Below are 27320 nucleotides of genomic sequence, written 5' to 3' on the forward strand. Positions count from 1 at the left end.
CTGAGCCTTCAGCAAGTCGTAATCTTTTTGCTGGTGGAAGGTCTCGCCTTGGTGTTGATGGCTGCTAAATGATCAGAGTGGTGGTTACTGAAGGCTGGAGTGGCCGTGTCAGTTTCTTAAAGTAAGACAACAGTGAAGTTTGCCGCACTGATTCACTCTTCCTTGCACTAATGATTTCTCTGTAGCATGCAGTGCTGTTTGATGGCATTTTACCCACAGAACTTCTTTCAGAATTGGAGTCAGTCCTCTCAAACTCTGCCACTGCTTTATCAACTAAGTTTATGTAATAGTCTAAATCCTCTGTTGTCATTTCAACAGTCCTCACAGCATCTTCATCAGGAGTAGATTTCCATCTCAAGAAAGTCCCTTCTTCACTCATCCACAGGAAGCAACTCCTCGTCTGTTAAAGTTTTATGATGAGATTGCAGTAATTCAGTCCCACCTTCATGCTCTACCTCTATTTCTAGGTCTCTTGCTATTTCCTGCGCTGCTACATCTGCAGTGACTTCCTCCACTGAAGTTTTGAACCCCTCCAAGTCATCCACGAGAGCTGGAGTCAACTTCTTCCAAACTCCTGTTGATATTTTGACCTCTTCCCATGAATCCCAAATGTTCTTAATGGCATCTAGAATGGCAAATCCTTCCCAGAAGGTTTTCAATTGACCTTGCCCAGAGCCATCAGAGGAATCACTATGTGTGGCAGATATAGCCTTACAAAATGTATTTCTTAATGAATAAGACTTGAAAGTTGAAATTACTCCTTGATCCGTGGGCTGCAGAACGGACGTTGCGTTAGCAGGCGTGAAAACACGCTAATCTCGTTGTACATCAGAGCTCTTGGGTGACCAGGTGCATTGTCACTGAGAAGTAGTATTTTGAAAGGAATCTTTTTTTCCTGAGCAGTAGTTCTCAACGGTGGGTTTTAAATAGTCAGTATATCACGTTGTAAGCAGATGAGCTGCCTTGTTGTTCCATCTGTAGAGCACAGGCAGAGTAGATGGAACATAATTCTTCAGGGCCCTAGGATTTCCAGGATGGGAAATGAGCGTTAGCTTTAACTTCAGGTCACTGGTTGCAATAGTCCCTAACGAGAGAGTCAGCCTGTCCTTTGAAGCTTTGAATCCAGGCATTGATTTCTCTTCTCCAGCTATGAAAGTCTTAGATGGCATCTTCTCCCAAGAGTAGGTTGTTTTGTCTACACTGTTGTTTAGTGTAGCCACCTTCATTAACTATCTCAGTGAGGTCTTCTGGAGGACCTGCTGCAGCTTCTACCTCAGCAATTGCTGCTTCCCCTTGGACTTTTATGTCATGTACACATGGTTTCGTCCTTTAAACCGCATGAACTAACCTCTGCTAGCTTCAAAATTTCCTCTGAAGCTTCCTCACCTCTCTCAACCTTCACTGAATTGAAGATGGGTAAGGTCTTGCTCTGGATTAGGCTTTAGCTTAGGGGAATGTTGTGGCTGGTTGGCCCTTCTGTTCAAACCACTATCACTTCTCCATATTAGCAATAAGGCTGTTTAGCGTTCTTCAGTGCATTCGCAGAAGTAGCATTTTTAATTTCCTTCCAGAACTTCTCCTTTGCATTCATAACTTGGCTAACTGTTTGGTGCAGAGGCCTAGTGTTCAGCCTGTCTCAGCTTTCGACCTGCCTTCCTCACTAAGCTTCATCATTTCCAGCTTTTGATTTAAAGTGAGAGACCTGAGACTCTTCCTTTCACTTGAACACTTAAGAGGCCATTGTAGGGCTATTAATTGGCCTGATTTCAGTATTGCTGTGTCTCAGGAAATAGAGAGGCCCGAGGAGAGGGAGAGAAATGAGGTAACGGCCAGTTGGTGGAGCAGTCAGAACACACACACCATTTATCAGCCAAGTTCGAGGTCTTACATGGGCACAGTTTGTGGCAGCCCAAAACAATGACAATCATAACATCGCTGGTCACTGATCACAGATCACCATAACATAATAATAACCAAACAGTCTGAAACGTCGCGAGAGTCACCAAAATGTGACACAGAGACACGAAGTGAGCAAATGCTGTTGGAAAAACGGCGCCACAGATTTGCTTGACGCAAGGTTGCCACAAACCTTCAATTCGTAAAAAACAGAAAACACAGTATATGCAAAGCGAAGCACAATAAAACGAGGTGTGCCTGTGGAGCATGAAACTGACAGAGATGATAGAGGGCAAGTCCCAGCCTGAATTTCACTTGGCGGAGGCAGAGAGTGAAGCAAGAGGCCAGGAGAGAAGGGAGGTTTAACACTTAATACATAGTAAGGTGCTTAGGACACCAGCTAAACCTCAGTAAGGACACAAAAATCAGACCCAGGACAGTAAGTAAACAGCGTTGACTCAAGCGAGCCTGAAAGAACTGTGGGACACAGCTGGAAATGCCTGGGGACTTCCCTGGTGGTCCAGTGGTTAGGACTCCGTGCTTCCACTGCAGGGGGCACGGGTTCAATCCCTGGTTGGGGAACTACGGTCCTTCATGCCGTGCAGCGTGGCCAAAAACAAAAAACAAAAAAGAAATGCCTGGCACATAATTCTCTGGATTTTAGAGCTGGATGACACTTCAAGGGCCCCGCCTGCAAGGCTGAGAATTTGCTCTTTCCTTTGCCTGAACGGCCTGCCCTCCAAATTTTGCAGATCTGGCTCCTTTGCTTTGTTCAGTTTTCCAACACCACCATTTCCCAATGTCCCCATTCTCAGAGAGGATTTCCCTGTGCCCCTCTCACAAGCAGCCTCCCCCCTCCATTCCCAACTGTCTCAATGACATTTTTACTTGTGTCATAGAATGATCTCATTTATTCACTTATGTGCTTACTGTCTGTCTTTCCCACTGGAATATAAACTCTCGGTGACTAGGAATCTTGTCTACTTCTCTCGCTATATTCCTAGTACTGTACCTACAACAGGGCCTGCCTCAGTAGCCACTCAGCTAATATGTGAATAGAAGAATGAACCACTTGTTTTACGTATTAGGAAACTGAGATTCACAAACATTAAAGAATTTGCCCAAGGCAAATTATTGCGTGGACCAAGGGACACCAGGCACCTTTGGTCTGCACGGTAATAGTTGTGTGCAAGTTACTCGGTTGCCCTGTGCAGCTACCCAGGGACAGGGCTGGGACTCAGACCCAGGACCCTTGATTGTCAGTGGGGTCAATCGTTAGGACCCCTGAAAAGAGCCCTGACACTTGGGATTCTCAATGCTGGGATTAAAACAAATACTGATGAGGTGGAGACACACGAAGATGGTTTATTTTTACACAGTCAAGTCTTGAAACCCAGGAAGAGATGAACATTCAGGCTTTCCCAAAACACAATGATTTCACCTCCAAAATACAGTTTGGAAACGTTCCTCTTTCATAAACAACACGGGCACATTAGAAAATCATTTCAAACCAAAGGGCACGGCCAAGTCTTGCCAATAAAAGCGAGCAAAGTCTCATTAATGACAGACAGTGACACAGAAAACACCACCATTCTTTTTCCCAGCAAAACTGCTATAATTAAGCCAGAGCGTTGTCTGTGTTATTTAGCAAAATAAATAATTACCCTATGCCCCTGAGGCTGATTGCTAAGCTCAGCCTTGGGCTAAGAGTCTCGCAGTCTGGTCTGGAAATCAGTTCCAGAACCCAGGCGCAGGGCAACTGCGTAACTTGCACACAGCAATCACCGTGCAGACCAAAGGTGCCCGGTGTCCCTCGGTCCACACTATGCAGCGATGGCTGGTGTCCGTTCAGACTGGCTTTTATTCTGCAGATCATGGGCACTTTCTGCCCATCCCCTGATCCCAAAGCTAAAGAGGGAGGGAACCCGGCCCCAAGCAGACACCTGACATTCTGGACTGAATCAGAGAACAGCCCACAGAGTCCAAAGGGCCACCTCTCACCTCACAGCTGCCCAGGGCCAACTGACGTCCTCTCCCAGCAGAGGTGACCTCTGGCAGAGAAGAAACTCACTGGCTTCACGTTAATATTTTTTCACCATTAGCATCGGGTCAACCTTTCAAATGGACAGATATTGAGTGACTTTCCTGGACCACACAGGAGAGGAAGAAATCGCCCTCCATTTACCATCCTTCTAATTCTTTCCCTCCCAGCAGAGAGAACCTCGAGGTGAGCTGCGGCTCCAGACCTTCCTTTCAAACCAGAGCGGGTTGAGGTCGCAAGGACCCTGCTGTAAAGTGACTGGATGTTTCGCTTGTTCATTTTCTTCAAGTGCACACTCATGGGTTTCCAAGGACAGTCAGTGCAGGCAATCACAATCGTAGACAGAGAAAATGCAAGAGAAATAAAATTGCTTTTATACATCAAAAATGTGAGAAGTCATCAGCACAAAGAGGGGGAAATCTGTATAAACAACTAACAGAGTGTTTATCTTAGAAAAGGGAGAAGAAATGTGATTCTGAAATGCACATCACACTCTGAGCCCAGCCCATCAACATCCAATCTATGGTGACGATATTTTATCACCAAGGATGTAGCGACTCAGACCACAGGGTGAGCTCCCACTCCAGTCTCCAGGGAGGGCCGGCTAACAGAGCACTATGAAAAGTGCACTTTAAAAATATCCTGCCACTAATGAAAACCCATTTGCTCACAAGTAAGATTTGAATTGAGTAGTCTGGGTCAGGAGAGGATTGGAAATGTTCTCAGTTGGAAGCTTTAGCTCAGAAGGAGACGTTCAATGCTTTTAGTGTACTTAATATTGGGGAGATCAATTCTGACCCTGCAAACTTTAAGTTGGAATCACTGGATCATGAGAATTTCCAGACTAAGGCTGAACGTTTCAACATCCTGGGGGCCAGTTAGCTCTCTAGTGGGAAACTTCATTCTCGGGGCCAAATGCCAGCCCTAAGCTTGGCTAGTCAGCTTTTATCAGGGGCTTGTGGGTGCTGGGCATGAGGCTTTGTGGATGGTTCAAAAAGAGCAAAAATACCAACATAACTATATAGACCCAAAGTTCACCGGCTGCTGATTAGGGATCAGCCAAGTTTACCTCCAGAGAAAGGACAGCCAAATTTCTAAGGTGGTAATCATCTTCAGGAAATTCAAAGAAGCTTTTTTTTTTATTAAGAAGTCTTTATAGAAATTTAACCCATGCTGCTAGAGATGTCAGTATCCGTTCTGGGTTTAATGAGCATGTGGAAACAACACCCATCCCCCCACCCGCCCACCACTTGCTTTCAAACCAGAGCGGGTTGAGATTGCAAGGACCCTGCTGTAAAGTGATAAACCTAAATTTACCGTTCAGGTCTCAGTTTGAGGTCCCCTCTTCAAAAAAGCCATCACTCCTCGACTCTACCAGACTTCCCTGTTTTACACTCTAAAGTTCCTAATATTTCTCCTTTAACAGCACTTCTCATAATGATACTTAATTATCTGGGTCATTCTTGAGAAGTCCAGCTTCACCGCCAGGCTCATCAGAAGCTGTCCCTTTCTTCCTGTTCAGCACAGAGAGACACAACCAAGCACATCACACAGCGAATAAAAACAAAAATATTTATGTATTCATTTATTTTAATAAAGAAATGGATTACTATCTACTTAGGGATAAAACTGGCTGAGAGTCCTGGTTTACAAATTCTAAATTTTCTAATTTTGTTGGAGATCCGAGTGTAGCAGGCGTATATGATTTTAGCCAACCTAGCATCTATTTCCTTTTTTTCTGATAACAGTAGAAAAACGCATGCCACACTTTTAGTCCTTGTGGCTCAGATGGCCCTAGGTTCATCTGAAATTCCAGGGGTTGTCATGGGACACAGCCCAGGCCAATCACTGTGCTCCATTTCGTTGGTCACAGTGATTGGTTCAGAGATGGACACATGACTCAGGTTGGGCCAGTGAAACACAAGTTGAGATTTCTGTTGGAACCACGGGGAAAGAGAAGTATCCATGGTGAAAAGATTGCACTACTGAGAGGGTGAAAGCCTAGAGCTGCTATGGGCCATCTTGTCACCCCAGTGGAAATTAACAAAACCTAGAGAAATCCGAAAGATGGAGAAACAGCTTCCTGCTGGTATTATTATAGCACCTAGATCCAGCTGTGCCTGATGTCAGAGGTCCCCCTTGGGTTTTCTTATTATATGAGCTAATTTGTTTCCTTTATGGATTAAGACATTAGGGTTGGGTCTCTGTTGCTTGAGGAGAGCCTCCCGTAAAATATCAGTGAAGCTAGGGACCCTGAGACCAGTGTATTTTCCATCAAACGGCCTCATGCACAGAATCGGGGCAAAACGAATTCAAAATCCAGTTGAAGAGGGTTCCTCAGAAGATGTTGGAACTGGGCTGGCCCTTGAAAGGCAGATGAGGTTCAGAAGGGCAGAAAGAAGAGGAGGACCCCTGCCGGAGACCCGAAGAATAGCACGGAGAAAAGGCTACTGCCATGTCCTGCCCAACACCTGCTGTATACAGGGGTGTGCTGCACCAGGACCTTGCTTCAGACATGGAAGATCTCCCTATCCATCACACCACGGATGTCTCTGTCACTAGGAAAAAAAGGACGAAGAAGAAGAAGAAGAAGAGCACAGAGGAAGGTAGTGGGATCAAAGCAAGAGGAAGGGGCAGAGGAGCAATTTTCCTGACTTGGTGAGACCAGTGGGGTAAAACAGGTGTCAGGCACGGTAGGCCCGGCAGAGCCTGAAAGGAATGCCCTACCTGGATGTAAGACTTAGGCTGAGTTTTGAGGTCCTGGAGAGAAACAAACATAAAAGTCAAAAGAACCTCCGGCAGACAACGGAAGAGGGCCACTTACAAAGTTTATAAACTGGTCTGAAGATGTGCTGCCCTTCATGGTGCTTTTAAAGTGTCATCATCTGGGGGACTCTCTGGCGGTCCAGTAGTTGGGACTCAGCACTTTCACTGCAGGGGGCCCAGGTTCGATCCCTGGTCGGGGAACTAAGATCCCGCAAGCTGCGTGACGTGGCCATAAAAAATAATAAAATTAAAATAAAATAAAATAGTGTCATCATTTGAAAACCGAGATGCTTCACATCAAATCCAGACGTGCATCTTCTTTTGAAACAGTCAACAGGAGATGCTCTACTTAAAGAAGTTTCGAGAACCTCCCAGCTTTGCTGCCTTGGGTGTAGTCAGCACCTCCCCCAGTGAACATGCTCAGCTAACTTTGATATTATTTCTCAATAAGATCACCTTCCTGATGGCCTTTATCATTCAAATGATTAAGGAAGCCCTTTGCAATAAATAGACTCATAACTCAGATGGTTCCACTGGGGAGAGACCCACCACGCCCCTTCCCTTTGCTTCATTAATGAAAAACACAGGAGATGTGGGAAAACAGAAGACAAAGATAACTTTCTGGGAGGAGCTGAATTTTAAAGAGCTTCTTCAAAACTTCCAAAATGAAAAGCAACATGGATGATGGTCTATCATCTTCAGAAAGAGTGGAATTAAAAGATGACAAAGAAGGGCTGAGATTAGGTTTCATGAATGTTTTCCAGCTCCTTGCCTATGAGGTCGGTAGCTAGTCCTCAAAAGGAGTGGTTTCCCTTCAAATCCAGTGTCAGTGACATGCACTGAAGTCTGGGGTCTCAGATGGACTCAGTTTTGTTTCATCCTTTGACTCTGGGCTATGGCTTGAGAACAGAGAAATGGCCCCCAACTCAAAAAGAGAGAAACGCTTAACGTGATACTCCCACGGTTCAAGAGGGAGATGGATTCAGCTGGAGTAGAGATGATGTGTTTGGTTCAATGAGAAAAACTAAGATGCGTTCTCAGTAGCTTTAGAAAGATGTGCCTTGGTCAGCAAGACCCTGGGACCAGCAGATGGGGTAACAGCGGAGTTGGAGGCTGCCGAGAACTGAGACTCCCACGACCTCCAAGGTGACCTGAGCCAAGGACACAGTTGGTGTTTCCCCAGATGCAGAAGAGGGTCCCTGCACTGGAGCTAAGAGGCAGTCTTCCCGGCAGCCTCAGTTTTAGCCCCCTCCCTGTGTTAATCTGCATGGTCCCACCGAAAGTAGTAACTAGCCCAAGCCTGAGGAGACCTAGCTGTCTCCACGTAGGCACAAGATTGATGGGTGTTCTGGAAGGGACTGTGCAATGGACAGATGCTGAGGTCCTGAGAAGATGCTGGCACCACACCCAGACTGCGCTGTAAGGCAACATACTTATGACATCAATCGCTGGTGCGACCTTTGAGTGTGCAGAAAGTGTAAACATTCATGACTCCATACCTGGCCTCGTCTGTACATTGGGGGTGCTAGGGCGCAGAAGGAAGATAAAAACAACCAGGTGAGCAATGATCCTCCCGCTGGGTGGCTCTGCGAACAGGACTCCACCCTCCTCTATTCTCGTTGGTCCTTCGATTCCCAGCGTCCACGTGGGTCGTCGCAACGATGCTACTCAGTGTGACAGCAAGTCAGGGCAGGACATGCTCCCATCGGGGTTCCCAGGCCAGCCGTCCTGAGAGGTGGGCACCCCAGACAGCTGACTCTTTGAACATACGTCTCACCTCCAGGGGCCACGCTCCTGGCACAGTCCATGCCCCGACTTCCACCCAGCTGCTCTGAACGTGACCGACCCCCAGCCCTGAAGAATCTCCGGGAATTATGTAGCTCACAGCTCCCCAGGCCCTGCAAGGTCCCGCCCAAACCAAGTGACCCTGGCTGGCTCCCTGGGGTCGCAGCCGCCTTTGTTTCCTTCCCTCGTGGATCACAGGTCTGTGCCACCAGTTTCATGTCTGAAAACAGTCGTCTCACGTCTTCTGGCCAGGTTTCAGCTGTTTGCAGAGGGAGGGCAAGTACAGCCAGTGACGCCACCGTGGCCACAGGCCGTGAGCAACCCTTGAAAATAAATACACGTGAACCAGAGCTTTCCTCCAGGCCCCATCCCACGGCCCACATTGTAACACCTCGGCCTCCTACTCCGCTCTGGTCTGCCACGTGGAATCTGTCCCGGCTCCTGCTGCTTCCGGCCAGACTCCTCCCTGGAATCTCTGCCCTCCTCCCTCCCACTCGCCAATCTCACTGACATGACATCACGGCAGGCCTCTGCCTCTCCTTCTTCCTGCCCCACCAGGCGCATCGTCCTGAGACACACCCGTCACACCACAGCTGTGCTGATCGCCACCCAAGCCCTGCTCACAGCGGCCTTGCTCTCCATCGGGAGGGCACTCAGGTCACCTCATCCCCACCTGCCGGTCTGGAGGCGGTTCCTGCTCTTGCCATTGCACGTGCCTGCCTGCGCGCACCCGAGGGCCTCTGAGCCAGGCTCACCTGGACGTGCGCACCCGAGGGCCCCTGAACCAGGTTCACCTGGATGTGCGCACCCGAGGGCCTCTGAAGCAGGTGTCCTGGACGCGCACACCCGAGGGCCCCTGACCCAGGCTCACCTGGACACGCGCACCCGAGGGCCCCTGAACCAGGCTCACCTGGACGTGCGCACCCGAGGGCCTCTGATCCAGGCTCACCTGGATGTACGCACCCGAGGGCCTCTGAAGCAGGCGCCCCGGACGCGCACACCCGAGGGCCTCTGAAGCAGGCGCCCCTGGACGCAAACCCCCGAGGGCCTCTGCCAGGCCTCTCCCTTTGCCCCAGGATGCTCTTCTTCCAGGCTTGCCCTACGAGAGCCCCTGGCAGCTCCACCATCACCTGTAAGATCCTCTCCCCGGTCAAACTGACTGTCCCCTCCTCTCTCTCACCCTCCCCCTGCGTACGTCACCAGCCTCCAGGACGCCTGGTGGGCTGTGTGCGCCTGCCTGATTTCTCAGGGTTGCAAACACTTGGAGAGTAGAACTGCCTGTTCCTGATGCCCTGACCCCTGCAAGGATCCCGCACACACTAAAATGCTCGCGTTCTGGCTGAACTGCATCAGGCCCCGGTGAACAGCAGAAGCAGGCTCTGGTTGATGCGGACATCAGGGAACCCCAGAAAGCAGGCCCCAATTCCAGCTCCGAGCACGGGGGCTGATTCACCTTCCACCCCACACGGGACCCAAAGCGGTAGAATTACATCAGCAAACCACGTTTGAAAGCAAATGTTCAAGCCAAGCAAAATCAGGAGGAAAAAGACAGTCCTGAAGGAGAGACGGATGAATCCCCGTGAAGAACATGACGAGAGGGTGGGAGCAAAGGACACAGTTCCTGGCAGCTCCCCCGTCTCTCAGCCTCTCGTCACTGTGTACACGCAGCTTTATCATCAAGCGAGAGAATAAAAAGTCCCCTCTGAGTCACAAAACATGCATGAACTTCAGAAGGGCAGGCTGTACAAGGGCACGTCCCAGCCCAAACCTGCCAGCCGGTGTAGGGGAGGGAGCGCCATGGGCCGAGGATGTGTCTCCGAGATGAGAAAAAGAGACGATCATAAAGGAAGTGGAGTAGGGCGCGCTTTGGAAAGAGGTTCTCCAGCCAATAGAGCAGAGATTTTTAAGTGGGAATTCGAAATTCTGTGGATTTTGCTACAGAAATTATAAACAAAATTCCAGAAGTTCAGGCTCAGGATTTGAGGGTCCACAGGAATTTCCGAAGCGACAGCCTCCGAGCACACAGAGATGAATAAGGCAGAGTTCTCTCCTTGGAGGAGCACAGAGAGATTGTATGGGTGAGACGCGAGAATAAACACAAGAGGATGCAGCGTGATGGATGGCGTGGCTGAAACAGACACGAGACCCAGGAGGGGCTCACAGGAGAGAGCCTTAGCAAGGTAGACTGGAAAACAAATAAAAGTCTTTACCTTGGGACTTCCCGCGTGGTCCAGTGGGCAAGACTCCACGCTCCCAATGCAGGGGACCCAGGTTCGATCCCTAGTCAGGGAACTAGATCCCGCACGCGTGCCGCAACTAAGATCCCCCGGCCTGCCACAAGGAAGATCCCCCGTGCGGCAACTAAGACCCGGTACAGCCTTAATAAATAAATACATATTTTTTTAATGTGCATGCAAGAACTTTTAAAAAAAAAAAATCTTTACCCCCATCATCCCCGCAGGCCTGTCAGGACCCCCGCTCTCGGATCCTTTTCACAAGGACACGTTTTTTGACTGTTCCCTGGGAACCGTTTTAGAAGCATCAGAACAGTTAGGAGCACACAGCTGGCGATCAATAAATGCAGATTTAACTGACATGGTCTGGGGATTCATCCTGACCATCTTCCCAGGAAAGCTGCCTCACTTTTATAAACCAGAAATTGACCCCATTTCACCTTCTATCAGTCTAGGTATGCAGAGGCCACAAACCACCCCAGAACTGAGAGTGGCTGAAAAAATTAGTTCATTGCTCATGTGACAGGTCTGGCAGGGACCGGTTGGGTGCCCTCCTCTGCAGATCAGCAAACTGAGGCCCACGGGCCAAATTCTGCCAGCCTCCGGCTTTCGTAAACTGAAGGGCTGTCAGAACATGGCGTACTCATTTGCTTACTGCTTTTCTGCACACTGTGCGAAGCGAAAAATATTTACTACCTGGCCCTTTACAGAAAAATTGTGTTGATCCCTGGCCTATTGCCTGTCATTTGACTCCAGGACCAATCCCTTGGGGAAGAGTTACGGAAAGTTCCGCAGCAGTAAATAAATGCTCCGGCATGAAAGTACATGTGAATTACACACGCCGCCACTCACGACTCATTGGCCAGAAATGGTCATGTGGCTCTACCCAACCACAGGGGCCGGAGGTGCAATCAAATTTCTGATGAACTACAGGAGTGACCACACACACCTTCAGATTCCTTTTTTTAAAATAAAGGATTCCGCAAACCCTTGAAAATGATCTATCCCAGGCAAAAACCACATATGGAAGCCATCTGGTCCGCTGGCCTTTTCAGAAAACTCAGAAAAAAAAGTCAAGAAAGAATAAGGACACCGTTTCAAAAAACACACACACACACCAACACACATATTCTTTCTTTGATTAGTATTTTTTTTCCCAGCTTCTCCCTTCTTTATTGCCAAAGATCAACAAATCTGCCTTTTGCATTTTAAGGATTTATAATAGCGTGGATTACTATTAGTAGTAACAGTAATAGCTAACATTATTCACTGAGACTATATAACGTGCCAGACCCTTTCACACGCACTCTCTCATTAAATTCTTACAACATCCTGTATAAAAAGTATTATCGTTACCTTAATTTTACTGATGTAAACATTGGAACTTAAGGAGATTGATTTGCTCAATGTCAGATAGCTATTATGTTTTGTTTCATTTTGCTTTGTTTATTAATTTTATCAGAGTATAGTTGCTTTACAATGCTGTGTAAGTTTCTGCTGTGCAGCAGAGTGAATCAGCTATACGTACACATATACCCCCTCTTTTTTAGATCTCCTTCCCATTAGGTCACCACAGAGCACTGAGTAGAGTTCCCTGTGCTATACAGTAGGTTCTCATTAGTTATCTATTTTATACATAGTAGTGTCTATATGTCAATCCCAATCTCCCAATTCATCCCACCCCCAGTATTTTTCTTTCTTATTCAAACCTCCTGGCACCCCCATATCCTTGCAAACTTCTCTCAAGCCCTTTCGGAGAGTCTTCTGTGCCTTCCTGAACTGGGCACAATTTCAAATCTGATTTACTTTAGTCGCTACGTGCAAGCTGTGATTCCCACAAATGTCCCAAAGTGACAGGCTTTATCCTTGTAAGCACTCTGTTCTTGCCTCTCAGCCAAGGCCTCCGTTCCCAAGACAGCGTTGACCACCAGTGTTTAGGGCTCTCAAGTTTCCTCTCTTCCCCTCCTTTTCTCTCTCCCAGCCGGGTCTTTATTCTCTCTCCCTCCAACCCTCCAATTTCCTTCTACCCCATTGTCCCCACTCCTGACATGTGCACTCGCCTCCACAGCGCTCCAGACTCTCCCCGACCCCGACCCCCCAATTAGGAATCAGTCCAGAATTCCCTTGAATCATCAATGGCTGTTTGTTGCAGTCTCTTCAACTCAAACTGCTTATTTCTTCTTTTAATACATAGAGCACCTTCTGTTCAAATTGCTGGAGGGCCTTGGATGGTGAGGTGTCTTTTCGGTTTTTAATGAGTCCAATTCAGCGTAGACTCATTTTAAGACCCACATTGAAAGTTCTCTTATTAGCTTCACAGAGGGGGGAAGAAAAGTATCAGCACATGGCATTTAAAATTTCACTTCTTAACCTAGAGATATTTCAGTTTCCATTGTGATTGAAAATAAGCATCAAAGAAGACGCCAGATCCACTTAACGAGAAAAACAGCAAAGGAAATAGGAAAGTATTCAAATGCAGAGTCAACAAACTGAGAAGTTTAACAAGATCACCCAGAATGGAATGGTTTCTGTCTCCTTACAACTATATTTATAAATGTTTTCCTAAGAGATAAATAAGCTGATTTCTGGATGACAGAAATGTTTTCTCTTTTATGCCTTACGCAAGATGTTTACCATGTCAGCTCTATCTTTGCAAATGCCTATATGAATGATCTTAAATTCATGAAGAGGCCAAGCTATCTGCTGGCACTTGGCTTCAAAGCAGAGGGAGTAGTCCCCCCATCACCTTCACATCCCGTGGGGCGCTGGGAATGACCAGGAACATCACACGCACACACACACACACACACACAAACACACACACACTTCTGTTTTATGCAGACATCTCCTTTTGCCATTTTTCTGAACAACTGCTGCCTTGAATAGGCTCACGGTGGAAAACTGAGCCAGGAGGAAGAGAGGCAGTGAATTCAACGCCAGGATCCTATTTGACACCTATTGTTTTATTTCAGAAGCCACATCAAAGTTAGACCGCAGTGCTTCTTAACTGTAAACTTGTCATCATAATAACTTTGCTGCCTGTTTCTGAAAATGCAAATTTGGCATTCTCAACAGGGCACAGTCAGCCTAGGTGGGTCCAAGCCAGAACCCAGAAATCTCTGTTCAAACAAGCCCTCCTTGAAAGCTCCATTCAGCTCTCCAGAGCCATGTGCAGAAGCCAAACAATAGTAAATTCAGCAAGGACAAGAGATGTCTTCTGTCAGGCCTGGCCCTGTTCCGAGGGTAGGGGATTAGGACAAGCTGCCCAAACAGTAATTAACAAGACAGGGACAACCCCAAAGGGCAGTGTGATTGGCCAAGGCAAGCGGGGTCTGCACATACCAGGCTGAGAATTCCTGCGTTGTCCGGGGTTTGGTGACGGTCACCTGCCTCCCACCAACTGGCAGAGTTTAAGAAGCTAATGTGCATTTGGAATCTCCAAGAGTAGAATATGAATAGAGAATACAGTATGAGGCATTTTCCAAACGTATTTTCCCAACGTATTCCAAATGTTTCATGGAAGGTCTCTAAGCAGACTAATCTACTGTATGTGACCTTTGGGAAATAGCTATGCTAGAGAAGGTTTTCAATGTTTGTTTTAGTTTTATTTTATTTTATCTTATTGCCCCTGGTTTTCAATGTATAATTTATTTTCAGGCCAGAGGTCTTACGCAACACTGATACAAGTCTTTTAAAAGAATCAGCTTCATCATGCTAGTATTATATTGCATATAGTATATATAACATCCATAAGATGTTACGGAAAAACCTGAATGAACTTTTTGGCCAACCCAACAAAAATAGGAGAGCTGGAAAAAGAATTTCGAGATTGCAGACTTAACACTCTCATTTTAAGGTAGAGGAGATTGAGGCCCCAAGAGAGAAAATATTGGTGGGTGGACAGACACACGGCAAGCCGGGTGGTGGTCAAGATTCCGGTCTGTTTTCCCCTGAAGCTCGACCCAGGGTTCTGTCATCATTTTATGCTATGGCTTCTTGTCATCTTTCTCTTGTCGTTAGAGAAAAAAAAAAAAACTAGAAAAGATGTGATGGGAAAAGCAACTCCTTTTGCAGCCTACAAAAAGGTCACCACATGCTCTCATTTAAAATTCATACCACGAAATCTGAAAGTGAAATGCAAGCAGCAAAAGCTCACAATATGTGAGTGAATAACAACAACAAAATTTAATACTGGATTGTATATCTATGCAAGTCACTGAGATGCAAAAAAATAAGCAGGATTATTAGGAAAATTATAGGAGACAAGCTTTAAGATTTTAGTGTAAGAGATAAAATGCCAAGTCATAGAACATAAGACTGGTAATTCGACTATCATAAAATTTTAAACATATGTAACAGAAGACTCCACAAAAAGTGAAGGGACAGGACGAAGTAAAGACAATATTGGATACATAAATAAAAAATTAATATCCAAAATACACAATGAGCACCTATAAATCAGTAAAGAAAAATCAACTCATAGCCAAGTGATATGAAAAGAGATTTCCCAGAAAAGGAAATGTAAATGGCCAATAAACATATGAAAAGATGTTCGACTTCCCCAACAGTCACTGAAATGAACATCAGAACAATAAGGAGATACTGTCACTCATCAAACTGACATTATTTAAAAGATTGTATAATACCAAGCACCAAGGAAACTGGAGGGAAATGAGAACTCTCAGACATTGCTGGGAGGGTATCCACTAGCACAGAGATTTTGGAAAACAAATGGCTGCTTCAAAATATTCAAAATGTGCAAACCCTCTGACTTAGCACTTCCATTTCCTGGAACTTTTTCTAGAAAAGTGCTTAACACATGTTCATAATGAGACATGTGCAAATACAATTAACCCACCATTATGGGAAACAGAGAAAATTTATAAAAAAACTAAACATCCACCAATGCAGGAATGGTTAAATAAGCCATGACATATCCCAATTACTGACTCTTGTAGCAGTTAAAAGAATCAAGCCAAAGATACACGTACCCCATATTCATTGCAGCATTATATCCACAGTAGCCAAGAAACGGAGGCAACCTAAGTGCCCATGGATGGACAAATGAATAAAGAAGATGTGGTTTATACATACAACGGAATATGATCCAGCCGTAAGAGGAGAAAATCCTGCCATTTGCAAGAACGTGGATGGACCTTGAGGGCACGAAGCTGAGTGAAATAAGTCAGACAGAGAAAGGCAAGTACTGTATGATCTCATATGTGGAATCTAAGAAACAAAAACAAGCTCATAGATGCAGAGAAAAGATTAGCAGTTGTCAGAGGTGGGGGAGTAGGGTGGGCAAAATGGATGAAGGGGATCAAAAGGTACAAACTTCCAGTTATAAAATGAATAAGTCATAGGCCTGTAATGTACAACACAGCGACTATCGTTAATAATACTGAGTTGCATATCTGAAAGTTGCTAAGAAAGCAGATCTTAAAAGTTCTCATCACAAGAAAAAAAATTTTGTAACTGTTGGTGATGGATGTTAACTAGATTATTATGGTAATCATTTTGCAATATATATAAATATCAAATCATTAGGTTATACACTTGAAATTAATATAATGTTATATGTCAATTATATCTTAATTTTTAAAACAGAATCATGCCGGAAGACCCTTGCTTTCAGTAATGGTTGCCTGGATAATCCCAACCAGCTCTCCTGCTGAGGACACAATAAAAGCTGCTCCACATATAAGGATGACTTAATGAAGGCATCAGAGAAACAAACGAAAAAGTGAAGAATTACTGCACCAGAATCCAGGAGACAGCGGAGGGCCAGGAATATGAGCCTAGGACTGGAGGTGCCATTCCCTCTGTGGGCATTTGTCAGTATCGGAGGAGACAGCTGAGGGGCTGAGAGCTTTTGACAGCCTCACAGGGCTGGGGCAAATACTGGAGTCCAGAGCCCACAAAGGGGCAGAGGCCTAGGGAATCTACCCATGAAACTGCAATCTCAAAGAAACCTATATTGAAATTCAAAAGACTTACACTAGCAGAACAATTTTGAAGCAGAGATGAAAGTTGAAGAGCTTACACTACCTAGTTTCAAAATAATCAAGATAATGTAGGCAAATAAACATAGAGCTACAAGGAACAAAATAGGGAGTCCAGAAATAAACTTGCAAATGTATAGAGTCAATTGATTTTCAACAAAAGTAGCAAGATACTTCCAATGGGGAAAGAATTTTTTTCAATAAATGTGCTAGAAAAAAATTGGCCAAAAAAAAAAAAAAAAAAGGTAGTAGAGAAAGGAGAAAGGTACAGATGCAGAGAAGAAGGAAGGAGAGCCAGAGGGAGGGACAAACAGAGGAAGAGAGAAAAAAAGGAAAAAGAAAAGAAGAGAACCTGGGCCTTTACCTCCTGCTATATACAAAAATAAACTCTGATGAATTACAGACCTAAAACTATAGAATTCCTACCAGGAAATATAGTACAAAATCCTTATGACTTCAGGGTAAAATTGATAGGACACAAAGACCACGAATCATAAAATTAAAAATTGGTAAATTTTGTTCTTCAAAAGGCATTGGTAAGGACTTCCCTGGTGGTCCAATGGCTAAGACTCCGTGCTGCCAATGCAGGGGACCCAGGTTCGATCCCTGGTCAGGGAACTAGATCTCACATGCCGCAACTAAGAGTTTGCACGCCACAACTAAAGATCCCGCATGCTGCACTGAAGATCCCGCATGCCACAACCAAGACCCGACGCAGCCAAATAAATAAGTAAATAAATAAATATTTTTTTAAAAAAGAAAGAAAATAAATGCTCTACAATGGATAGAAGACTTTAAAAAAAAAACAAAAGGCATTGGTAAGAAAATAAAAAGAGAAGCCACAGACCAGGAGAAAATTTTGCTGATTATATCTAATAAAACACTAGTATCCAGAATATAAAAACAGCTCCTACAACTTAATAATTAGAAAACAGTCAACCTGATTTTTTTTTAATGGACAAAGGATTTCAACAGACATTTCAACAAAGAAGATAGATGAATGCCAAATAAGCACAGGGAAAGGTGCTCAAAATATTTAGTTATTAGGGCAATGTAAATAAAATCACAATGAGATACCCTTATATACTCACTAGAATGGCTAAAATTAAAGACTGACAGTGTCAAAAGTTGACAAGGAGTAGGAGCAACTGAAACTCTCCTGCACTTCTGTTGGAAGTATAATATGACACAGTCACTCTGAAAAACAATTTGGCAGTTTCATATGAAATTAAACATACACCTTCCATATGATCCAATGATCCTGACTATGTAACCATGGGAATGGTGAACATTTTTCCACACAAAGATTTGTATACGAATGCTTATGGCAGCTCTATCCATAACAACGTGAAACTGGAAACAACCTAAATGTCCATGAATGGGCAAATAGATAACAGATTGTATCTATACAAGGGAGGGGAGAAGGAATGAAGTACTAATACACACAACATCATGGATACATCTCAAAAGATTATGCTGAGCAAAAGATGCCAAACACATCTTTCCATCTATATTAAACTGTAGAAAAGGCCAATCTAAGCTACAGAGATGGAAAGCAGGTCAGTGGTTGCCTGGGAACAGGAGTGGGGGAGGTTTACTGGAATAACACAGGGAAACCTTTCATTGTCATCGCAATATTATACATCTTGCTAGTGGTACTTATTAGTCGGGTGAATAAATTTGTCAAAACCCATCAAAATGTACATTTAAAGTGGGTGTGTTTTATTGTATCCGAATTGTACCTCAAGTATTTTTTAGTTTTTAAAAAGCAGCCACAGAAAAAAGAAAGATTGCCTTGAAAGTAAAAACAGACTGACAGTAACTTCCCAACAGAAACAATGTAAACGAGAAGACGGTATCATGATACATTCAAAGTGCTGACAGAAAATAACTGCCAACTTAGATTTCTACTACCAAGCAAATCATTCTTCCAGAACAAAAATGAAATGAAGGCATTTGCATTCCAACAAAAACAGATAACATTTGTCTATAGCAAACATTATTAAATAAAATACTAACAAAGGCAGAATAAAAGTTATCCCAAAGTGTTTCAACTGATTAGATCAGGCCCACCAGATTATCCAGGGTCATCTCCTTTACTTAAAGTCAACTGACGATGAACATCAAGCACATCTACAATATACTCACAGCAATACCTAGATTAGCGCTTGATTGAACAACCAGGGACTATAGTCTAGTCCCAAGTTAACACATAAAACTGACCGTCACAAGCATTAGCTAATACTTTCGGAGAAGCAGTTTTCCAAAGCATTGGATAATAAGCCTTTAAAATATCAATATCTAGTACCATCACTTCTGCAAATGTACCTAAGAAAATAAGCTAAAAGACAAAGCTTCAAGAATTATTTAGATCAGAAAACTATTTAGAAACGACCTAACTGGCCCCATTCAAGAAATTAAGCAAACTACGTAACATTCGTCTGAAGAAATAGTGCAGAGCTAGCGAAGGGTTTACAAAATATTTACAATTATATTTGTAAATGCCTGTGATGAAATATTAAGCCAAGAAAAGCAGGAGAGAAAACTGTTTATACAGACTGTAATAAATTCAGAGAATAAGAGCATTAAGTGGAACTAGAAAAATATGGTAACAGTGATTCTTTATGTTTCTGTTTTTCAATTTTCTAACAATGACCTTGCATTACTTTTCACATTTCATGGAGTGAAATAAAGAAGAATGTTCCATGCAAACTAAGGAAGCTTGTATAAAAGCGAGATGTCATTCCAGTAATTAGGAGTGTTTTGTCCTATTACAGACCCCAAGTCTTTTGTATGCAAATGAGGTCAATGAATGACCTAGTCTCATCTTTAAGAGAAAAAAGAGAAAAGACTGAAAGTGAAAAAATGACACTTCCCTCAACCCAGTAGAGACCCCAAATAGATAGGACATTTCCCAGCCATAGTTACCTTCGCAAGTTACTGTGAAGGTAACTTTAATAAATTACTGGAAAAAAAAATACACTTTCACCAGCCTTGCCCTTCCCAATTCAGCTCAATTTCACGGTGCACGACTGCCTTCTATTTTATTGTCACTAAGGCACCAGAGAAAACAAATAGAATAAAGACTACCATTGCTAGCAGACGTTTTGAAAAAACTGGCTTTTTTTCTTACAGTTCCGATGGGTTATTTAGTTTCAATGGCATCTGTTGACAATGCGAAATGTAACCCCCATAGCTATAAATCTGCTTCGGTTGTAAATGTTTCATTATAATGTTTCCATTTCAATTTAAGATAAATTTGCTTTCTATCTTAAGAAAACCGTTCCCAAGGAAACAGAGTGGGAAAATATCCACAGCAGTGATTGTTACCCAGCCCCCCAAAACTCTCCTAAAGCAGGAATCCAGTCAATCCTTCCCCCAGGGATCCCAGAACTGCCACTTAGGAGTCTTTAAGGGACCGACAGGTAATCACAGAGGAGACAAAATCAGTGTCCCCACCACGTCCTGAGGAAATCCTCGTGCTCCACTGAAGGTCACGGAGAAAGAGGTCATCCTACACTCTCTCCCTGCACCAAATAAAGCAAGTTTCCAGCCATGGACGCTCAAAAATGTTTCTCCCACAGACTTCAACATTACAGGCAGCCCTCCACCTACCAGTTGGACCTGGTGGATTTCTCTAGAACAACAAGGGACAATATCCACTGCAGGCTGGGTCTCCTGCTATGGATCGGGAAAAGGGAAACCAACAGAAGCCCATTCTCTCCCTTGGAGAAAAAAAAAAACAGAAGTGCCTTGGGCAGCATCACCCACAAATGCCGCTCAGAGACTCCTGGTTCTGACCGTAATTATAAGTTAAAAACGGAATGTACTACCCCCCGCCCCCATAAGGAGAAACTGGACAGCCACACCCATCCCGTGGGCTACTTCTCACAACTCAGAGGGACTGCTCAGTGTTTGAGAGTTGGCAATTGGAGAGCAGGGGCCAACTTTGACCCCCAGATCATCTTCGTTGGCCCACTCAGCATGTGTCAAAACTTAAGTTAGTGTCTAGAGATTTCATAGAAGGGTATGTATTTTTGTGTCCAAAACTTAACCCTACTTGCAGGATAGACTGTGATTTTATGCATGATGATCAAAGTTGGCACAGAGAAGAACCCCTGCCACGGTCTCGGCTTCCATGGGGTGGTGTTCCTTATTGAGCCTTTATTCCTTGCTCCTAACTAGAACTTCTTCTTTTATCTTTTTAAGGAGATCACTTATGGAGGGCTTACTCTGTTCTAGGCACCGTACTAAAAACTTCGGGGACTTCCTTGGTGGTCCAGTGGTAAAGAATCCACCTTACAATGCAGGGGATGCAGGTTCGATCCCTCATCGGGGAACTAAGATCCCACATGCTGCGGGGCAACTAAGCCCATGTGCCACAACTACTGAGCTCACGCGCCTCAACTAGAACCCGCGTGCCACAAACTACAGAGTCCACGCGCTCTGGAACCCACGTGCCACAACTAGAGAGTGAAAAACCCACACACCACAACTAGAGAGAAGCCCGTGCACTGCACGGAAGAGCCCGCACGCACGCTACAACGAATGGTCCCGCATGCCACAACTAAGACCCAATGCAGCCAAAAATAGATGAAATAAATAAATAAATAATAAATCTTAAAAAAAAAAAAAAAAAAGAAACTTCAGATAATTATCTCATTTAGTCCCCACAGCAAACCTCACAGTAAGTATTATTCTCTTCCTCATGTCACAGATGAGAAACTGAGGAACAGAGAGACTGAGTCATCTGTCTGAGGTCACACAGCTAGGAAATGACAGGGCCAAGATTTGAACCCAGATCTGACTCTAAAGACTATAATTTTCAATGACTAGAGTATTTACCTCCCAGTAGACGATTCGGGCAAATCCCAAAACCATCCCCAGTTTATAGGTAATATTCAAATTCCCAATCCTAGGAACACTGGCTGCCATGAAATTTAAAACAGCTATCTGCTACTTCTCGATTTCAGACATCACCAGCTCGATTTTCCCAGAGGCAGTAAAAGCACACGGACAACGGATGTCACAGCAATTTTCTCTCCCGAATACTTTCTAAATCTCCTGTCTTTTCTGCTCCTCGATAACCCATGGTCCAGGCCCCTGGCAAAGCTATTCCTTTATTTGCTGTTGCCTTTGAAACAGGTACAGGTGGAATCCAAATGGGCTTCTGGGGAGAAAAACAAAACGTACCTTGAGATTCTCCTTAAGGATACATTTGCTTTTGCCTAATTGTGTGTTTGGGGTCAATAAAATCAGTGTTAGAGGGAAAAAAATCTTCAAAAACACAGCACTTGGATTCAAGTCTTTATGGTGGATTTTTAAAAATTGAAGTATAGTAGACTATCATGTTAGTTTCAGGTGTACAGCAAAGTGATTCGGTTATATATACATATATATATTCTTCTTCAGATTCTTTTCCCTTATAGGTTTCTACAAAATATTGAGTAGAGTTCCCTGTGCTCTACAGTAGTAGGACCTTGTTGGTTATCTATTTTATACATAGTAGTGTGTACCTGCTAATCCCAGCCTCTTTAGGGTGGATTTCTACGGAGGGAAGAAACTGTTAAGAGAGCATTTACAGAGCCTGGGCTGTTCTTTTCTATTTTACTTTATTTAATCCCCAAAGTGAGCCTGCAAGGAAATTCCCACTTCATAGAAAAGGTTCAGAGAGTTTGTCATCTGACTCAAGTCACACAGCTGGCCACAGATGAAGGCACCACAATGGAACCCAGCTCTCTGCTCTCAAACCCCAGGCTACACCTGCCTCTAAAAAGCTCCCTTGTCCCTGGATCTGAGAGATTCTTTCCAGATCCCACTGCGGCTGCTTCTGTCACAGCCGGATGCGGGGTGGTGTGCGGGGGTCTCAACGCCGGAAGGGTCAGTAGACACCCTCAGAGGGTGAGACCCCTGCAGATACAACACACAAGTGTGGGTCTCGAAAGCAGCACTCAGCTTATTCACATTTAGAAAGAAACCCTGTTGAAATCTCGGCCTTTTTATCGGTTCATTACGTTTTTCATCATCCATCACTTCTGTGTATTTATCACAGTGGTACAAAGGTTTATTTCTAATGGGTGTCTTAAATTGTTTCTTTCAACCTGGAAATCTTTTGTTTTCACAGTAGCCATACAGGAATATTCTTTGGTACTTACTTACTTTAAAGCACATCACCTTCTATGTTTATCTTGACCCAGAGGCGGATATAATAATATTAATTCTGCGATATTTACAGGTCACGTCCTCTGTGCCAAACTCTGCTGTAAGCAGTTTAAAAAGATAAAATAGCTTAATCCCACAACAGCCCTACCAGTAGATACAAATATTTCCCTAAAGTTGAGGAAATGGAAGCACAGGAGTTCAAATAACTTGTTCAAGGTCACATAGCTAATAAGTGGCGATATCAAGAAATATTTCCTAAAGAGAAAGACAAATACCATGTGATATCACTTATACGTGGAATCTAAAATGCGACACAAATGAACCTATCTACAAAACAGAAACAGACCCACAGACATAGAGAACAGACTTGTGGTTGCCAAGGGGGAGAGGGGTGCTAGAGGGACGGACTGGGAGTTTGGGGTTAGCAGATGCAAACTAGCATATATAGAATGGATAAACAACAAGATCCTACCGTAGAGCACAGGGAACTAACTATATTCAATATCCTGTGATAAACCATCATGGAAAAGACTATGAAAGAAAAGAATGTCTGCATGTGTGTAACTGAGTCACTTTGCTGTACAGCCCAGATTGGCACGACATTGTAAAGCAACTCTACTTCAACCACAAAAAAAAAAAGAAATAATTCCTAAAAGAAAAAAAAACACCACTATGTGCTTAATGATAAATGCCAACTAACAGCCAACCCCCAGGGTGATATTGTGATTTATAATAAGAAAGATCTATTTGGTCTTTGTTCCTGTTCCTGGCACAGAGCTCCTAAAACCCCTGGAATTTCCTAGATGATGAGAGTAATAAAGGCATCTTTTGTTCCGTTAGTGAGGTGACTTTTGGAACTCACCTCAGGATGCGGCCGGTTGCCAGGGCAACCAACCGTGTGATTGGAGGGTTGGAACTTTCAGTCCCACCTCCCGACCTCCAGGGAGGGAAGAGAAGCTGGAGGTTGAATCGCTTGCGGTGCGCGGGCCTCTCACTATCGCGGCCTCTCTTGTTGCGGGGCACAGCCTCCAGACGCGCAGGCTCAGTAGTTGTGGCTCACGGGCCCAGTCGCTCCGCGGCATGTGGGATCTTCCCGGACCAGGGCTCGAACCCGCGTCCCCTGCATTGGCAGGCAGATTCTCAACCACTGCGCCACCAGGGAAGCCCTGGACAATGATTTTTAATCAATTATGCCTGTGTAGCGAAGCCTCCATAAAAACCCAAAAGGCTGGGGTTCAGAGAGCTTCCGGGTTGATGGACACGTGGAGATTCAGGAAGAACGGTGGCCTAGAGAAGGCACGGAATCTCCATGCCCTCTCTGCATTCCTTGCCCTGCGCACATCTCTTCCACCTGGCTGTTCCCGAGTTATATCCTTTTATAATCAACCAGTAATTTAGGAAGTAAAAAGTTCCTCTGAGCTCTGTGAGCTGCTCTAGCAAATTAATCAAGCCCAGGAGGGGGTCGTTGGAACCTTCGACGTAGAGCTGGTCACTCAGAAGCACAGGTGACAACCTGGACTTGCAGTTGGCATCTCAGTGGGGGAAGAGAGGGCAGTCTTGTGGGATCCGATGCTGACTCCAGGTAGACAGTCAGAATTGAGTGGAATTGTAGGACACCCAGCTGGTGTGGGAGCCCTGCTTGGTGTGATGGGGGGAACCACCCACCCCCATATACACACACACATTGGAACTGGGTTCAGGCTTTTTACCAGTTTTGGGAGGACAGTAGGGAGTGGAGAGGACTGCGGTAAATAAGAGAGCTCAGCCCCTTGTAAACTGAGTAGCCACAGGCAGCATCAGCAGTTGTGGTCATCCAACATCAGCCTGACGCCATGTTGCCGACCTTCCGCTTCTCCAGAGATGCCTGAAATGTGTATTTGCAGTCAAAGCTCCTGCGTTTTTAAATGTTGGCCCAAATTGAAGGGGAAAAAAAAAAAAACATTCAGCAGGTCACACAAAACGGGTTCAAAGTCTACCAATTTGCCACCTGGATATAGGAGATTCCAACTGACCCCACGCTAAGCACCAGTACTTCGTACGTCTACACAGTTCAGGAGACCCGGTGGGCTCCTGAAAACAAAGACCTTGCTTCACAACTGTTTAATCAAAGGGGAGATGCAAGGCGCCTTTTTTAACTGGAAAATAACAGTGCACCCTAATGAGTCACTCAGCGTCAAAGTGCATCGAACTCATCACCGCTGTTTTTGTTTTTTGAAAATGATTAAATATCCTTTTCTTTCCCTTTAGAGCAAGATCCAAGTGACAGCCGATCCATCAGCTTATCTGCTGATGTTTAACTACAGCATTTTGCATTCATTATTTTCTACTTAAATCATTCTTTGAAAAAGAGGAATAACTTCATCCTGCCTCTTGACAGCAGAGAAATTAAATGGCAAGACTTTAAGATGAGTGTTTCACCAACCAAACACCAACAGCAGATCCATAAAATTAAGCCAGAAGAACATCAACCCAAAATAAGGTAGACCCCGGGGACAAGCCTCTGAAAAACTCCTCTCATTTCCAAAAGTTAAGAAACTTCTAAACTCAAAGACAACTTGACAGTTGGTACAACCACTTTAGAGAGCTGTTTGGCCACATGTAGAAAGCTGAAGATATGTACACCCAAGGATGCTGCAATCCCATTGCTAGGACAGACCCTGGAGCTTGGGCCTCCCATTTTTTTACTCCAGTCCCCAGTAAGGAATAGATTTTGCATGGCCACTCAGAAAAATCACACATGAACAACGCTAAAGTTTCATGAAGTAATAGTTTTCTTTAGTAAATGCTATGGACTCTGATATTTTCTATTCTGTGCTAATCTATTCAATTTCCCTCTTTTTTTTTAACACTTGTCACTACTCATTAACAGTCACAACCCTCAGTTTAAAACCACTGTCCCAGAGGACCTGGTGCAAATATTTAAGACTGCACATACAAGAATGGGCACTGAAATCTAGAAAGGCAAAAATTTAACATAGGAAATGTTGCACTGAGAAGAGACAAGTTGCAGAATGATCCTGATAGCATGATGCCATTTACATAGTTTGAAAATATGACATAGACACAGTTCTATGGAACTGTACCTGTCTTTGTCCATGGGGACTGCTCTAACGAAATACCACCCACTGGGTAGTTTATAAACAACAGCAATTTATTTCTCCCAGTTCTGGAGGCTGGAAGTCTAAGATCAAGGTGCCAGCAGATTCAGTACCTGGTGAGGACCACTTCCTGACCCTTAGATGGCAACTTTTTGCAGTGTCCTCACATGGTGAAACGGGGGAGGGACCTCTCTGGGGTCTCTATTATAAGGGCACAAATCCCATCACGGGGGCTCCATCCTTATGACCTCTAAGCATCTCCCAAAGGTCTCACCTTCTAATACCATCACCTTGAAGGTTAGGATTCCAGCATATAAATTGGGGGTGTGGGGACACAAGCATTTGAACCCTAGCAGTATCTACGTAATAACATTATATAAACATTCATAACAGGGAGAAGCATGTAATTCAGGATAGGGGTTAACTCTAAGGAGGAAGGAAGCAGAATACAATAAGGATAGTTTGTTGTTCGTTTTGGGGTTTTGTTTGTTTGTTTCTTTTTTGTTTTGTTTTGTTTTGTTGGCTGCGCTGCACCTGCACGGCCTGCTGGATCTTAGTTCCCCGACCAGGGATCACTGGGCAGTGAAAGTGTGGAGTCCTAACCACGGGACCACCAGGGAATTCCCTTTGCTTTTGTTTTTTTAAGCTCTGCAGCAAATGTAGGAAAATATCAAAGTGTGACAAAGCTATGCAGCAGATAGATGGATATTTGTTACAGTAGTCTCTATATTTTTAAATAGGCTTGAGATTGTTTATTTATTTATTTTTGGCTGCGTTGGGTCGTCGTTGTTGCATGCGGGCTTTCTCTAGTTGCGGCAAGCAGGGGCTGCTCTTCATTGCGGTGCGCAGGCGTCTCATTGCGGTGGCTTCTCCTGTTGCGGAGCATGGGCTCTAGGCACACAGGCTTCAGTAGTTGTGGCACGAGGGCTCAGTAGTTGTGGCTCGTGGGCTTAGTTGCTCCCTGCCATGTGGGATCTTCCCGGACCAGGGCTTGAACCCATGTCCCCTGCACTGGCAGGCAGATTCTTAACCACTGCACCACCCGGGGAGTCCCTTGAAATCATTCTTAAAGAAAGAAGGGGCTTCCCTGGTGGCGCAGTGGTTGAGGGTCTGCCTGCCAATGCAGGGGACACGGGTTCGAGCCCTGGTCTGGGAGGATCCCGCGTGCCGCGGAGCAGCTGGGCCCGTGAGCCACAGTTGCTGAGCCTGCGCGTCTGGAGCCTGTGCTCCGCAACAAGAGAGGCCGCGATAGTGAGAGGCCCGCGTGCCGCGATGAAGAGTGGCCCCCGCTCGCCGCAACTGGAGAAAGCCCTCGCACAGAAACGAAGACCCAACA

General features: G+C 44.8%; 1 protein-coding gene and 1 non-coding gene across 2 annotated transcripts in view; one reads left to right on the forward strand and one right to left on the reverse strand.

The window, feature by feature from the left end:
* LOC137776554 (transmembrane protein 132B) overlaps positions 1-27320 on the reverse strand; it is a 356123-nt gene that overhangs the window by 124823 nt on the left and 203980 nt on the right. The window lies entirely within an intron of this gene.
* On the forward strand, positions 17270-17342 carry TRNAG-GCC (transfer RNA glycine (anticodon GCC)). The gene has a single exon. It is a non-coding gene; the product is annotated as a tRNA-Gly (tRNA).

The sequence above is a fragment of the Eschrichtius robustus genome, chromosome 14, assembly GCF_028021215.1.
Source record: "Eschrichtius robustus isolate mEscRob2 chromosome 14, mEscRob2.pri, whole genome shotgun sequence".
NCBI lineage: Eukaryota > Metazoa > Chordata > Mammalia > Artiodactyla > Eschrichtiidae > Eschrichtius > Eschrichtius robustus.